This window comes from Gigantopelta aegis, chromosome 14 (assembly GCF_016097555.1).
Source record: "Gigantopelta aegis isolate Gae_Host chromosome 14, Gae_host_genome, whole genome shotgun sequence".
Taxonomy (NCBI): domain Eukaryota; kingdom Metazoa; phylum Mollusca; class Gastropoda; order Neomphalida; family Peltospiridae; genus Gigantopelta; species Gigantopelta aegis.
Window position 1 is genome coordinate 32,312,438 of NC_054712.1, and position 13,533 is coordinate 32,325,970.

Consider the following 13,533-nt stretch of genomic DNA (forward strand, 5'->3'; position numbering starts at 1 on the left):
AATCATAATAAAAAAGTAGCAATGGACCCATATCCATAACAATAATGACACATTTGATGTACCAGTCATGGGGCACTGGTTTGAATTTTTTATTTAAAAAAATTTCGTGCTTGTATCCAATTAAGGTTCAAGCACGCTGTCCTGGGCACACACCTCAGCTATCTGGGCTGTCTGTCCAGGACAGTTGGTTAGTGGTTGGTGAGAAAGAAGAGGGTGTAGAGGTGTTACACCTACCCATTGAGTCGTTAAAACTCGCTCTGTGTGGGAGCCGGTACTGGGCTGTGACCTTGTACCTGCCAGACTTATGTCAATGGTTTAACCACGACACCACCGAGGCTGGTTGGTTTGGATTGGAGAAAGACTAATCCAGCGAGGTTGTTAGAACTACATGTACGAGACTCCGCACTTGGGCAGTGTGTTTTACCATGAGCTACATCTAGTCCCGTGACGAATTTTAACAAAAGCCAGATTACCAAATACAGGTATGATGTCATAGTGGGCATTTTAACACGAATTATAGTCCGTTTGTGACAAAAGCAGAATTGGCATTTAATATACATGTATGTTAAATAATAATAAAACGTATAACAACATATAGTGCGGACGCGGAAACGGCTAAAATCCCACACGATGCAATACATGTAACTAGACTGTATCCATTTGTCTGGTGCGGTATGCAATCCAACCAAGTGATATGGCGGTAGATACAGACTGCCAGAAAATACAAGTGGATACAAAACCGTACTGGCAGTCGCACAAATGGACAGACACACAAAATGTGTCCATGTCCGCACCGCATACGCATAGTGGACACACAACTTTACACCGACTGATCACTCCAAGTACAGCTTCTGCAGAAGATTAGAACAGTTGGTGTATTTATATAATGATATTGTTTATAGAATCGCGTTGTGCACATTGACGGAACCAGAGAGGATAAGGGAGCAGGGACTCCCTGCACGTCCGTTTGAAGTTCTTTTCAATGACTTGTTTTGTTTTTAAATTCATCATCTACAATATACAACACTACACTGCCTGAAGACACGTCTCCGAGTCTTTACTTAAAACAATTTCCCCGTTAACATGCCACCTAACCTCCCTGCAAATCATATTCCCACGGCTCTGCTTGTTTGCCTTCGACACATTAAAATGGCTTTTTTTCAAATTTTGTTGCTTCCCTTTACAAAATCCTGGATCCGCCCCATGTATATAATTTGATGCATGCGCACAGGTATAAATGGGTTATGGTCAGGCTTTTATCATTATTATTCCATACATTGTAATATAGAATTAATTCGCTCAGCACCGGTGTCACTGTATGTAGGCTACTTCGGTTTCCTGTGGAATTGTACGGTTTCATGTGGTCGATCACGGTTGTGGCGAGTACTTCTGCTGCCTATGACCGATTACACGGGACGTTGAATCATGTACATTTTATTACTTACTTCTTGTATACCATCTATGATAATGTTGCAATAATCGTACTTGTCGCAGTCACGGACTGTTGACTGCTAATCAGGATTGTCGAATATTTCACCTTACGACGAGATAACTGTGGACAAAGTCATTGACAAAGACATGAAGAACATGCTGTTCACAGCGTTTGATCCGATCCGATCCGAAAAAAAATTCCATGCTCATATACCACTAAGGCTTCGAGCCCAGGGGCCCAACTCGGCAGAAAATTAATTGGGACAATTTTGACTTTAACCCAAAAGGAGAGGGGATTTTATAATTTGTTTGCGTCATATTCAAAAACATAATAATAATACTTTAATAGTCTCTATATATACATTTTGGACGCTTTTTAGATCGGGCATTTCAAAAATTAAAACTAAGTCCTACGTCTAAATTTCAACTTTTAGCCCTAACAATTTAATCATGAGGGAAGGAGGGGTTTCTCCACTAGGAGATTGGGGCACCCGCCGCAGGAGAGTTATTTAGTAGGTGGGACGAAATTAGGGGGTAGCATCAATCCTATTGGGAGCTTCGGTGTGACCGGAGCTTGGGGGGGGGGGGGGTAGGCATACGGCACCTATCCTACTTCCGGTGGAATACCCCCCCCCCCACACACACACCCAAAGCTCCCCCAGCCAATCCAACCGTCGCGCCCTCTAATTCCGATGCTCCCCAATGTTGATAGTCCAGCGGAGGGGCTGCTAGGAGAACAACCCGAGAGTAGACTTCCGCTGGTGTATTGAAGATGGGTGAGGTTTAATAGATGGCGTCTGGTGAGTCTGGCAGAGTGAAACGTATTCAGGTGATCCGGAAGTCCAGAGGCGCCTCTCTGTCAACCAAGAGAAACAGAACGTTATGTCATTCAACAGACGCTGACACCACTTTAATTTAGAACACTAGAGGATGCAAACGGGGCATAGTACCAGGTTCCACCAACTAGGATAGGAGCAGCGACAGCGTTTGAGCCACATTATTTCTATCCGATGTTTGTATGTGCTATTAACACCGTCAGCATATGTATACAGTACAGTGTTCAGATGTGAATTTGAAACTGTTAGGTCAGGTCATAGGTTTTAACGTGCACATTCAGAACAAGCTGTTGTAGCAAACGTCTGTCATGGGCGCACGTGTCGGCTCTTCCGCCCAGGACAGGAAAGGGTTTTGGGGTGGGAGAGGGGGTCTCCCCGCGCTGGCATGTGCAAGGAACCACAAGCAGCACGACCAGGATCGGTAGGTTAAAATATTTTGAAAGTACAGCTTTTATAGTGATTTGAAAGTGAAAGGTGTACGGTTTCAAATGGTTCAGTGTACAGTTTAAAATAAAAGTCATAGGTACCGGTGTCACGAACTAGAATCCCCCCCCCCCCCCCCCCCCCCGGCGAATCTATTTCGAAATAAAACTTTCCCCTTTGAAATAGAATCGCCCCGACCCACGAAATAAAACCTCGCTTAAAGCTAAACCTATTTTGGAATAGAATCGCCGATTGGCGATTTTCGGGGGAGGCGGGTGCGGATATATTTCGCAACACCGGAAGTAAATCTTCACCACAGCTCGCCGACCACATGACACCGTAGTAGTTCACATACGTCGTTGCCCCATTTCTATAAGAACGGATAGCAATTTGCAGTTTTGATATATTGATCATTTAAACTGGAATCGTTGAAAATGGCTGCAATCCTCATACGAACATCCAACCAAGCTTTATTGCGTGCAAGATCTGGTTTCACGGAAGGTAGGCCCTACACTGTAATATTATATATACTTTTTATATTGAAGTCCATTGGAATATGATTTTAAAATAGATTCATCTTTAAGGGTTTCGTGGGTTTTATGGACTTGTATCTGTGAAAGTGATGGAATTTCAAGCTGCAGTGTCTAATTACCATGTTATAACACTGTTTACTAATTCAAAATACAAACGTAACTACTATTTTGAACAACCCGCGTATCTATGCTATCCGTGAATATCGTCAAAACTGTACGTAGTCGCATGGATAGAAATTTAATATTTATATATATATATATATATATATATATATATATATATATAATTATTTAAAACTAAAAATATTTGGGGGTAGGGGGTGTATGGCAAATGTTACCTTTGGTTTAATAATTAGAGAATAATACATCATGAGTGGTCGTTAGATACCATTATCTCACAACGAGTTGTTTTAAAATATATCTATCGAGCGAAAGCGAGTTTGATACGTTTTTAAACAACGAGTTGTAAGATAAATGGTATCTAACGGACACGAATGTATTATTCTATTTCTTATATATCCTCAAAAAACAGGTTTTAAGCACATTTTTACATCTTTTTCGACTAAAAGTTATTTACAGCCGTTGCACTTGTAGGTGATTAACGCGTCACAGACGCCACAGTCACAGTGTAATCGATTTCCTTCGTGTAGTTTTTTTCATTAGCGTATGACATTGGTCACCTAGTCATCACATAGCAGTAGCCAGTCGTATGTCTTGAAATTGTTAACACGTACATGTGTTAACAACCATGTGTAACCAAAAATAACGCACGGTGTTCTCACCAACGGGTGTGTAAGAAAACAAAAGAGCATGAAGACAAGCAGGAGGGGTACCAAGGTAAACTGTTCCTTCAAGGAGGGATACTAGAGCAACTTACTTTCTATCAAGTTTTCTCAGACAAGCAGGAGGGGTACCAAGGTAAACTGTTCCTTCAAGGAGGGATACTAGAGCAACTTACTTTCTATCAAGTTTTCTCAGACAAGCAGGAGGGGTACCAAGGTAAACTGTTCCTTCAAGGAGGGATACTAGAGCAACTTACATTCTATCAAGTTTTCTCAGACAAGCAGGAGGGGTACCAAGGTAAACTGTTCCTTCAAGGAGGGATACTAGAGCAACTTACTTTCTATCAAGTTTTCTCAGACAAGCAGGAGGGGTACCAAGGTAAACTGTTCCTTCAAGGAGGGATACTAGAGCAACTTACTTTCTATCAAGTTTTCTCAGACAAGCAGGAGGGGTACCAAGGTAAACTGTTCCTTCAAGGAGGGATACTAGAGCAACTTACTTTCTATCAAGTTTTCTCAGACAAGCAGGAGGGGTACCAAGGTAAACGGTTCCTTCAAGGAGGGATACTAGAGCAACTTACTTTCTATCAAGATTTCTCAGACAAGCAGGAGGGGTACCAAGGTAAACTGTTCCTTCAAGGAGGGATACTAGAGCAACTTACTTTCTATCAAGTTTTCTCAGACAAGCAGGAGGGGTACCAAGGTAAACTGTTCCTTCAAGGAGGGATACTAGAGCAACTTACTTTCTATCAAGTTTTCTCAGACAAGCAGGAGGGGTACCAAGGTAAACTGTTCCTTCAAGGAGGGATACTAGAGCAACTTACTTTCTATCAAGTTTTCTCAGACAAGCAGGAGGGGTACCAAGGTAAACGGTTCCTTCAAGGAGGGATACTAGAGCAACTTACTTTCTATCAAGATTTCTCAGACAAGCAGGAGGGGTACCAAGGTAAACTGTTCCTTCAAGGAGGGATACTAGAGCAACTTACTTTCTATCAAGTTTTCTCAGACAAGCAGGAGGGGTACCAAGGTAAACTGTTCCTTCAAGGAGGGATACTAGAGCAACTTACTTTCTATCAGGTTTTCTCAGACAAGCAGGAGGGGTACCAAGGTAAACTGTTCCTTCAAGGAGGGATACTAGAGCAACTTACATTCTATCAAGTTTCTCAGACAAGCAGGAGGGGTACCAAGGTAAACTGTTCCTTCAAGGAGGGATACTAGAGCAACTTACTTTCTATCAAGTTTTCTCAGACAAGCAGGAGGGGTACCAAGGTAAACTGTTCCTTCAAGGAGGGATACTAGAGCAACTTACTTTCTATCAAGTTTTCTCAGACAAGCAGGAGGGGTACCAAGGTAAACTGTTCCTTCAAGGAGGGATACTAGAGCAACTTACTTTCTATCAAGATTTCTCAGACAAGCAGGAGGGGTACCAAGGTAAACTGTTCCTTCAAGGAGGGATACTAGAGCAACTTACTTTCTATCAAGTTTTCTCAGACAAGCAGGAGGGGTACCAAGGTAAACTGTTCCTTCAAGGAGGGATACTAGAGCAACTTACTTTCTATCAGGTTTTCTCATTATTTTTTATAAACAAATTGAAACACCATACAAATTAAACCCTGAGGTGTGTATGCTATTTTCAGGAGTAAACAAAAGTGAGATTCTCAGAGGGGCAACTAATTATCTAATCTACCAAGTACACATCTGTCAAACAGAAATCACGGGTGAAAAGCAACATAATCGTTATGCTATTTGTTTCGTTTCTACGACTAAGACCCAAGGTAAAGCGTTAATTATGACGTGACTGTCTGCTCGCACAAGAGGGCGAATTAAATGGGATGAACCAAAATTGCTACGCCCATCAGATTTTAGGCTGTGTACCACCAAATCAAATCCCATAGACGACATTAGTAACATGTGGCTAAAAGTCCTACCTGCAGCGTATCAATCGGCATAAACATGTATATATAAAAATACTACCACCCCTAACTTAAAGTAAATCAGCTGCTCATTTCAGACATAACGGGTAGCGTCTATGACTACCTTGTTACCTCGCATATTATGTTTCAAGCACAATGTTAGGTGAGACATTAACATTGGTTCAAATGAAATTACATAAATTTACTGGCCAGCTAATACAACATTTTATTACAACACACATTCAAATTTATCACCAATAGCAGGACTGGTAGCCTCAACTGTGGGATGAAAAGTAGGGTCCACTTTGACCCACTCGGATACCTGTAACAGTTCTATTAAAACATATGCCAATACACTTGTTGATATTAAGCAATATTGTGCTTTAAATATCGTTGAATATGCATACCAATTCCATAAGCCTTGCTTGATTATACCTTTAAAAAACCTACATTTAGCACAAATGTGCAACCAGGGCCGTACCCTGATCAAAATCTTAGGGGCGGGGGGGGGGGGGGGCACTACTTTTTATAAACAAATTTAAACACTATACAAATTAAACCCTGAGATGTATATGCTATTTTTTGGAGAAAAACAAAACAAGTGAAATTCTCAGGGCGGCAACTGCCCCACTTTTCCCCCTCCCCCCGGAGGGTACGGCCCTGGCAGCCAATTCAAAAATTACCAACTGACAAAAACGAAATCTGTTTCTTTATTAGTTTTCTGTAAGGAAAGAAAGAAAGAAATGTCTTATTTAATGACGCACTCAACACATTTTATTTACGGTTATATGGCGTCAGACATATGGTTAAGGACCACACAGATTTTGAGAGGAAACCCACTGTCACCACTACATGGGCTACTCTTTCCGATTAGCAGCAAGGGATCTTTTATTTGCGCTTCCCACAGGCAGGATAGCACAAATCATGGCCTTTGTTGAACCAGTTATGGATCACTGGTCGGTGCAAGTGGTTTACATCTACCCATTGAGCCTTGTGGAGCACTCACTCAGGGTTTGGAGTCGGTATCTGGATTAAAAAACCCATGCCTCGACTGGGATCCTAACCCAGTACCTACCAGCCTGTAGACCGATGGCCTAACCACGACGCCACCGAGGCCGGTCCTCCGTTTAACAAAGTTAAACTTTGTTTTGTTTAAGAGATCTTCTGTAATATTATGAACCATCCCATAGGCAGGATAGCACATGCCATGGCCTTTGAAGCACACCGTATCGTTTAAAAACTAGGATTTATCATTTTAAACTTAGAGGTTTTCTTTTGTTTCAGCGGTTGCCTTGATTACCAGGTATACAAAAAGGTGTGCAAAGCGTGTCACGCTCTCGATAATCTGGGTTACATAAAACTCCTTGTGGATACGATGGCTGAGGAGGAAGCCAAAGCTGAAGCTCCAATTAAAGTATGGTTTTTTTTTTTAACGACACCACTAGAGCACATTGATTTATTAATCATTGGCTATTGGATGTCAAACATTTGGTAATTCTAACATAGTCTTAAAGGGGAAACCAGCTGCATTTTTTCCATTAGTAGCAAGGGATCTTTTATATGCACCAACCCAGACAGGATAGCACATACCACGGCTTTTGATATACCCGTAGTGGAGGACTGACAGAAAAGAGAAATAGAGCACTGGGTTAAAGCAATACTATTGGATGTCAAACATTTGGTATTTATGATACATTTTTCCATTAGTAGCAAGGGATTTTTTTTATATGTACCATTACACAGACAGGTTAGCACGTGTGTGTGTGTGTGTGTGTGTGTGTGTGTGTGTGTGTGTGTGTGTGTGTGTGTGTGTGTGTGTGTGAATATATAATTAGTTCATGATAAAAGTACTGTGAAATCTCTTTAATAGTGTAATGTTCGTGTAATTTGTGGACTAGTGCAATCAACGAATTTAAGAACACAGATTAAATATAATACATGCATGTATTACATAAATTTATGATAACTACCTTTTTGATCCAAGACTTTAAAAGGGACAGACCCTAGTTTCAACCCGTGAAAATTAATCTACAAACCTATAACACATTTGGATAAAGTTGCAATTGAGTAAAACATGAGTCTGTGACTTTCAAATGGTGAAATACCCTATAAAAATAGACTAAAACTCGACTCCATAACTGTTACTTCTCGGACGCACGTGAAAAATGCATTTTGTGATATTAAAAACACCAGAAAGACCAAAAACACGTCGAATGTACGAAAATTGATAATCTAAACCATAACATCTAAGTAAAGTATGATTTCAGTTATCAAAAACGGCAATAATAGTAAAAAATATACCTTAGTGTTTAAAAACTAGGGTATGTCCCTTTAAGTATCGAACGAAATTACGAAATGTTTTTGTAGTTTTTTCTGTTGTTGTTTATAATCCGAAGAAAAGAAAGAATTTCACAGAAAAAAACACCCACCTGTCAAAATTGGCCTAAAATGGTCATAAGACATTGATGATTTTAACAGACAAACATTAAAGGGATTCAAACAAAACTATTTAAAATAAATTAAAGAAAACTAAATTAATTTTCGCACTTCTTTTGTTGTTATTTTTAAAGGGACATACCCCAGTTTCAACCCGTGAAAATTAACACTAAGTTTAGTTAAAGGGACATTCCTGAGTTTGCAGCATTGTAAGATGTTTCCGACTAATAAAATATTTCTACGATTAAACTTACATATTAAATATATTTTCTTGTTTAGAATATCAGTCTCTGTATATTCAAGGTGTCTGGTTGTCTTATTAATTATAAGAAGCCCAAACTTGATTTTGTATTCAAATACTTTCGTACGTACGAATAAATAATGTTTTAGGAAATAAAATGAAATTTAACCTAGTACAAATATTAAAACGGCCAGAAACACGTTTAATATGCAGCCACTAATATTTTATGCAGAAAAATATATTTGAAATGTAATTACAATCGTTAAAAAGTCTCTGTTAGTCGATAACATCTTAAAAATTGCAGCAAACTCAGGAATGTCCCTTTAATCTACAAACCTGTAACACATTTGAATAAAGTTACAATTGAGTAAAACATGAGTCTGTGACTTTGAAATGGTGAAATATGCTCTAAAAATAGACTAAAACTCGATTCCATAACCGTTGCTTCTGAGACGCACGTGCGTTTTTAAAAATATGAGAAATGCATTTTGTAATATTAAAAACACCAGGATGACCAAAAACATTTCGAATGTACGGAAATTGATAATCTAAACAATAAGATCTGAGTAAAGTATGATTTAAGTTACCAAAAACAGTTATAATAGTAAAACAAATATGCGTTAGTGTTTAAAAACTAGGGTATGCCCCTTTAAATCGTTTGTCACCAATGTAAACAGTACTAGGGCGTTAGTAACTAACATTTCGTTTTTATATGTGGGCTTTCTTTTTAAAAATACTATTTTTTTTCAGGATTAGTTGTTTGCATGGTTGTGTGGATGCTGCTATCAATCCAGATCCCAGTCATTCTGCAATTTGAAGTTCAACAAATTACAATAAAAGCAATTACAAATTTAAAGTGTGGTTCATGTTCCTAAATAACATACTCAAAGGATAAGCATTGGCGTGGGAAGCATGGGTGGGGTGTATGTGTGTGTGCCCCCCCCCCCCACTTTTCTTGATCCAGTAGCAGCAGCGATGATTTATCTGTCTATCTATCGATCTAGCTATCTATCTAGCTATCTGTCTATCGATCCGTCCATCCGTCCATCCATCCATCCGTCTGTTTGTCTGTCTGTCTGTCGGTCCGTCTGTCTGTGTGTGTGCCCCCCTTTTTTTTGCACCTTCCTACGCCACTGTTAAATTATAATTATCTGATATATGACTCGGGCCATAATGGCTCCTATCACAGGTCTGTAACAAAGTGACGTTAACAACATTGAATGGAAGTGACGTAGTTATTTATACACTTTAAAACATTTATTAGCAACATATTTCTTTATTATAAGATTTTTTTTTTTTTTTTTTTTTTTTTTTATGAATTTATCGATGCATAAGTCACAAATTGTATAAAATAGCTTAGCAACAAAATAGCCCAGTTCCAAGTTCTTTTAACATACACATCGTACATATCATTAAAGATAAAGCCCAGGTCACACTGTCAAAGATCAGGATGCCGGGTTAGCCACGGATACGATCCGGCATCATTCGTGACAATCCGTTCTGATCCGTAGCTGTCCGTATTAAATCCCTGATCAATCGTAGTAGTACTTTTATGTCCGTGAAAATTCTGAACAGGTCCAAAAATTCATCACGGATCGAACAACCGTAGTACATCCTTAATGATCCGTAATAAACCGTACTTAAACCGTACCTATCCGTACTTAATCGTAGTAATCCCTGGCCTCAAACACCGGTCACACTGTCAAGGATCAGGACGCCGGGTTAGCCACGGATACGATCCGGGATCATTCATGACAATCCGTTGTGGTCCGTACTAAACTGTACCGATCCTTAGCGATCCGTAGCGTACCGTAGCGAGCCGTAGTGCTCCCGTTGTCAACTAACCCCCGTCCTTAATAATCCTTGGTTTATCCGTCGAAACCCGTTGTTAAACCATGGTTCATCCGTCGGGGACCGCGGATAGACCACTATCCGGGGTCATCCGTGAGGTTTTCATCCGTCGTGGATCCGGCCAGACGATCCTTGATAGTGTGACCGGGGCTTAAGCAGTCTACATCATTCAAAAAAAAAACTATCTAACGAACAAAATATATAATTCTCCGAAACATTCAATTCATTATACAACTCTGCATTGCTTAAAGACTACCAAACACCAAAACTATACACACGCTTTAACAAAACTACGTATATCTGCACATAACCTGGAAATAGAAATAGGACGTTCCAAAAATGTTGCTAGAGAAGTCAGACTTTGCAAATTATGTGGTAAAGAAATCGAGACAGCGAAATATATGTTATATGGAAATGTCCCATACCGGAAAATGCACACAATAAACTTTTCTCATACATAGAAGTAGAACATAAACATTTCAAATCATTGAGTGATTCTGACAAAGTAAAACTTATTCTTGATTGTGATCCAAACACCACGCTACGAGTATCAAAATTCATACACGAATTAATAGTAAAAAAATTTTTTTTTTTAATCCTCTGCAGACCCATTGCCCGAGTCAAACATCTATTGTAGCCTTAAAAATACATTTTTATTGAAAAAAGTACCAGTTAACAGCAGTGCAAGTTCCTTTATTAGAAACTATGGTAACGTCTAAAATTTTCAATGACTATCATTTATTTAAAACGTAGGCCTATGTGACCATATTATATATGAATTGTTTGACTTAAGAAGAAAAGTACAAGTGTTTTGGAAATAACAAACAAACCCGCCCCCCCTCCCCCCCCCCCCAACAAACAACCATTTTTGTGTGCAATTTAGAAAACAATCCGCTCAGAAATAAATATCTTGCAGTAAATTCCATAGTATGAAAAAAGGCGTTCTCTGTGAGATGGACAATAGGTTTTTTACATTATTTATTTATTTTATTTTATATTATTTTTGGTTGTTGTTTTTCTTTCTTTTATTTTTTAACTCCAACCCCTCCAACGATCAAACCGATTGTTTTCTAAATTGAGCACAAAAAGTTTGCTTTTTGTTATTTCCAAAACACTTTTACTTTTTTTTCTTACGACAAATCAAACTGAAATAATTTACAAAATAATAATGTTCATGAAGGTTGAGAAGGTCTATAAATAGAAAATCATCTGTTAAACAGGAGGCGGCATCTAGGTCAATCGGTAGAACACTCGCCCGAGGTGCTTGGATCGAATCCCCACGATTGGAATATGTATCAGGACCGCCTGCACTGGCAGGTGCAAGGGAGCACCAGCAACCCGATCAAGTCGGTAGCAGGCGGATGGGGGTGGTGGTGGTGCTATGGAATTTTGAATGGAGCAATTAATGCCAAAGAGAAAAAGACAGAATGAATACCACCAATATCCATTTCTATAGCAGTTTCAGCAGCTTTTGTCATGAAAAACAAGCATTCGTCAATCAGTTCCTTTCTTTGCGCTTCTGATTTTCCATCCTTCTTACTATTATTGAAGAGTATAAGGGCGACCTGTTCATACACATTCACTTTTCTAAACGCTTGTGTAACATTATCTGGACTGATAATTATTTTTCTGAAAGCATCTTCAGCTTTGTCGTAGTCTCGTAATTCCAAATACGTAAATCCCAAACTTTCCAGTGCTGACGTATTCCAACCGTGGCTCATTTCAAATGACCTGTTTAGATGGTCAATAGCAGACTGAATGAATGGGTTGTTTCTATAAAGGTTGAAGAACCGTTTTCGCTTCAAATCTGGCCTACACATGGGTTCCCATCTTCGAACCTTTTCTTTTAAAGTGAGCGCAGATGCTGATATGCCATCACTGTTGGTCGAAGTTGAATTGCGCGTTCTAGAATTTCTTGGGACCGGTCGAGATCGCCCACGTCTTGGTGGAAATATACGCCGCATCTTTCAAACACAAACACATCATCGGAACCAACGTCTTCAAGCGCATGATCGTAGCATTCCATGAATGGAATTAATGTCTCTAAGACGTTTTTATAATCAGCACTACACTGGCGTCCATCAACGTTAAGTGTCTTTTTCAGTTCTCCCAGTTCAACCCATGCTCTAGCGTTTAAAGGTTTATCGGCATTCGTCGCGACTTCCAGAAGCAGTTGGTTACACCGAGCTATATCACTGACAACACCACAACCTGGGTCGGGTGCTTCAGGAAAAGCTGTGACACATCGGTTAAGAGTTAGGCCTTCACCAAACTTCCACAGGTATTCTAGAGGATATTTCTCGTTGACAGATTTATACAGCTCCAAGGCTTTGGGATAACAGTGTGACGACATTCGAGCAAAACAGAATGCAAGTTCTGCGTTAGCTACCCAAGTGCATTTGTAATCTGGATTGCTTTTTTTAAATTTCCTACATTTTTATTTGTATAAAACCTGACTCGAGTTGCAAACGACACAATATGAGTGTCACCTCGGTGGATGGCTTTTGTGGTTTTCTTAACTGCCTTATAGTCTCCTTGTAAATATAAAGTTTGTTTTGTTTAACGACACCACTAGAGCACATTGATTAATTAATCATCGGCAATATATGCTACAACTATTTTCGTGTTTCATTGCTTCTTTCTGTTGGTGTAATTGATAAAATATTAAGTTCTCCGGTCGCATTTACATCATCATCACCATTACCTCTGTCGTAATCATTACCACTATTATAACTACTACTACTACAACTATTAATATTATTACTACTACCCTGTTACGTTTGGATCTTGATCGAACCTGTACTAGAAATAATTATGTAACTCCGGTGGCTTGGGGTCAGAATCTTGCACCTCTATATATTAGGTTTATGTGTTGTGATGTGCATGAGCAAGGTAGCCTGTTTGAGAGTGAACGTTTTTGTGTAAATGTCGTTTTAAGGAAGTTTGTTCTTTTGAAGTATGTACATATATTTATAATCCGTTTGTGTTTGACGTACTTGTGTTGGAATGATCAATTGTATTGTGATGTACGCAGAATGATGTATACTGTCATATATAACCTATGTATTTTACTATATTCTGTGTGCA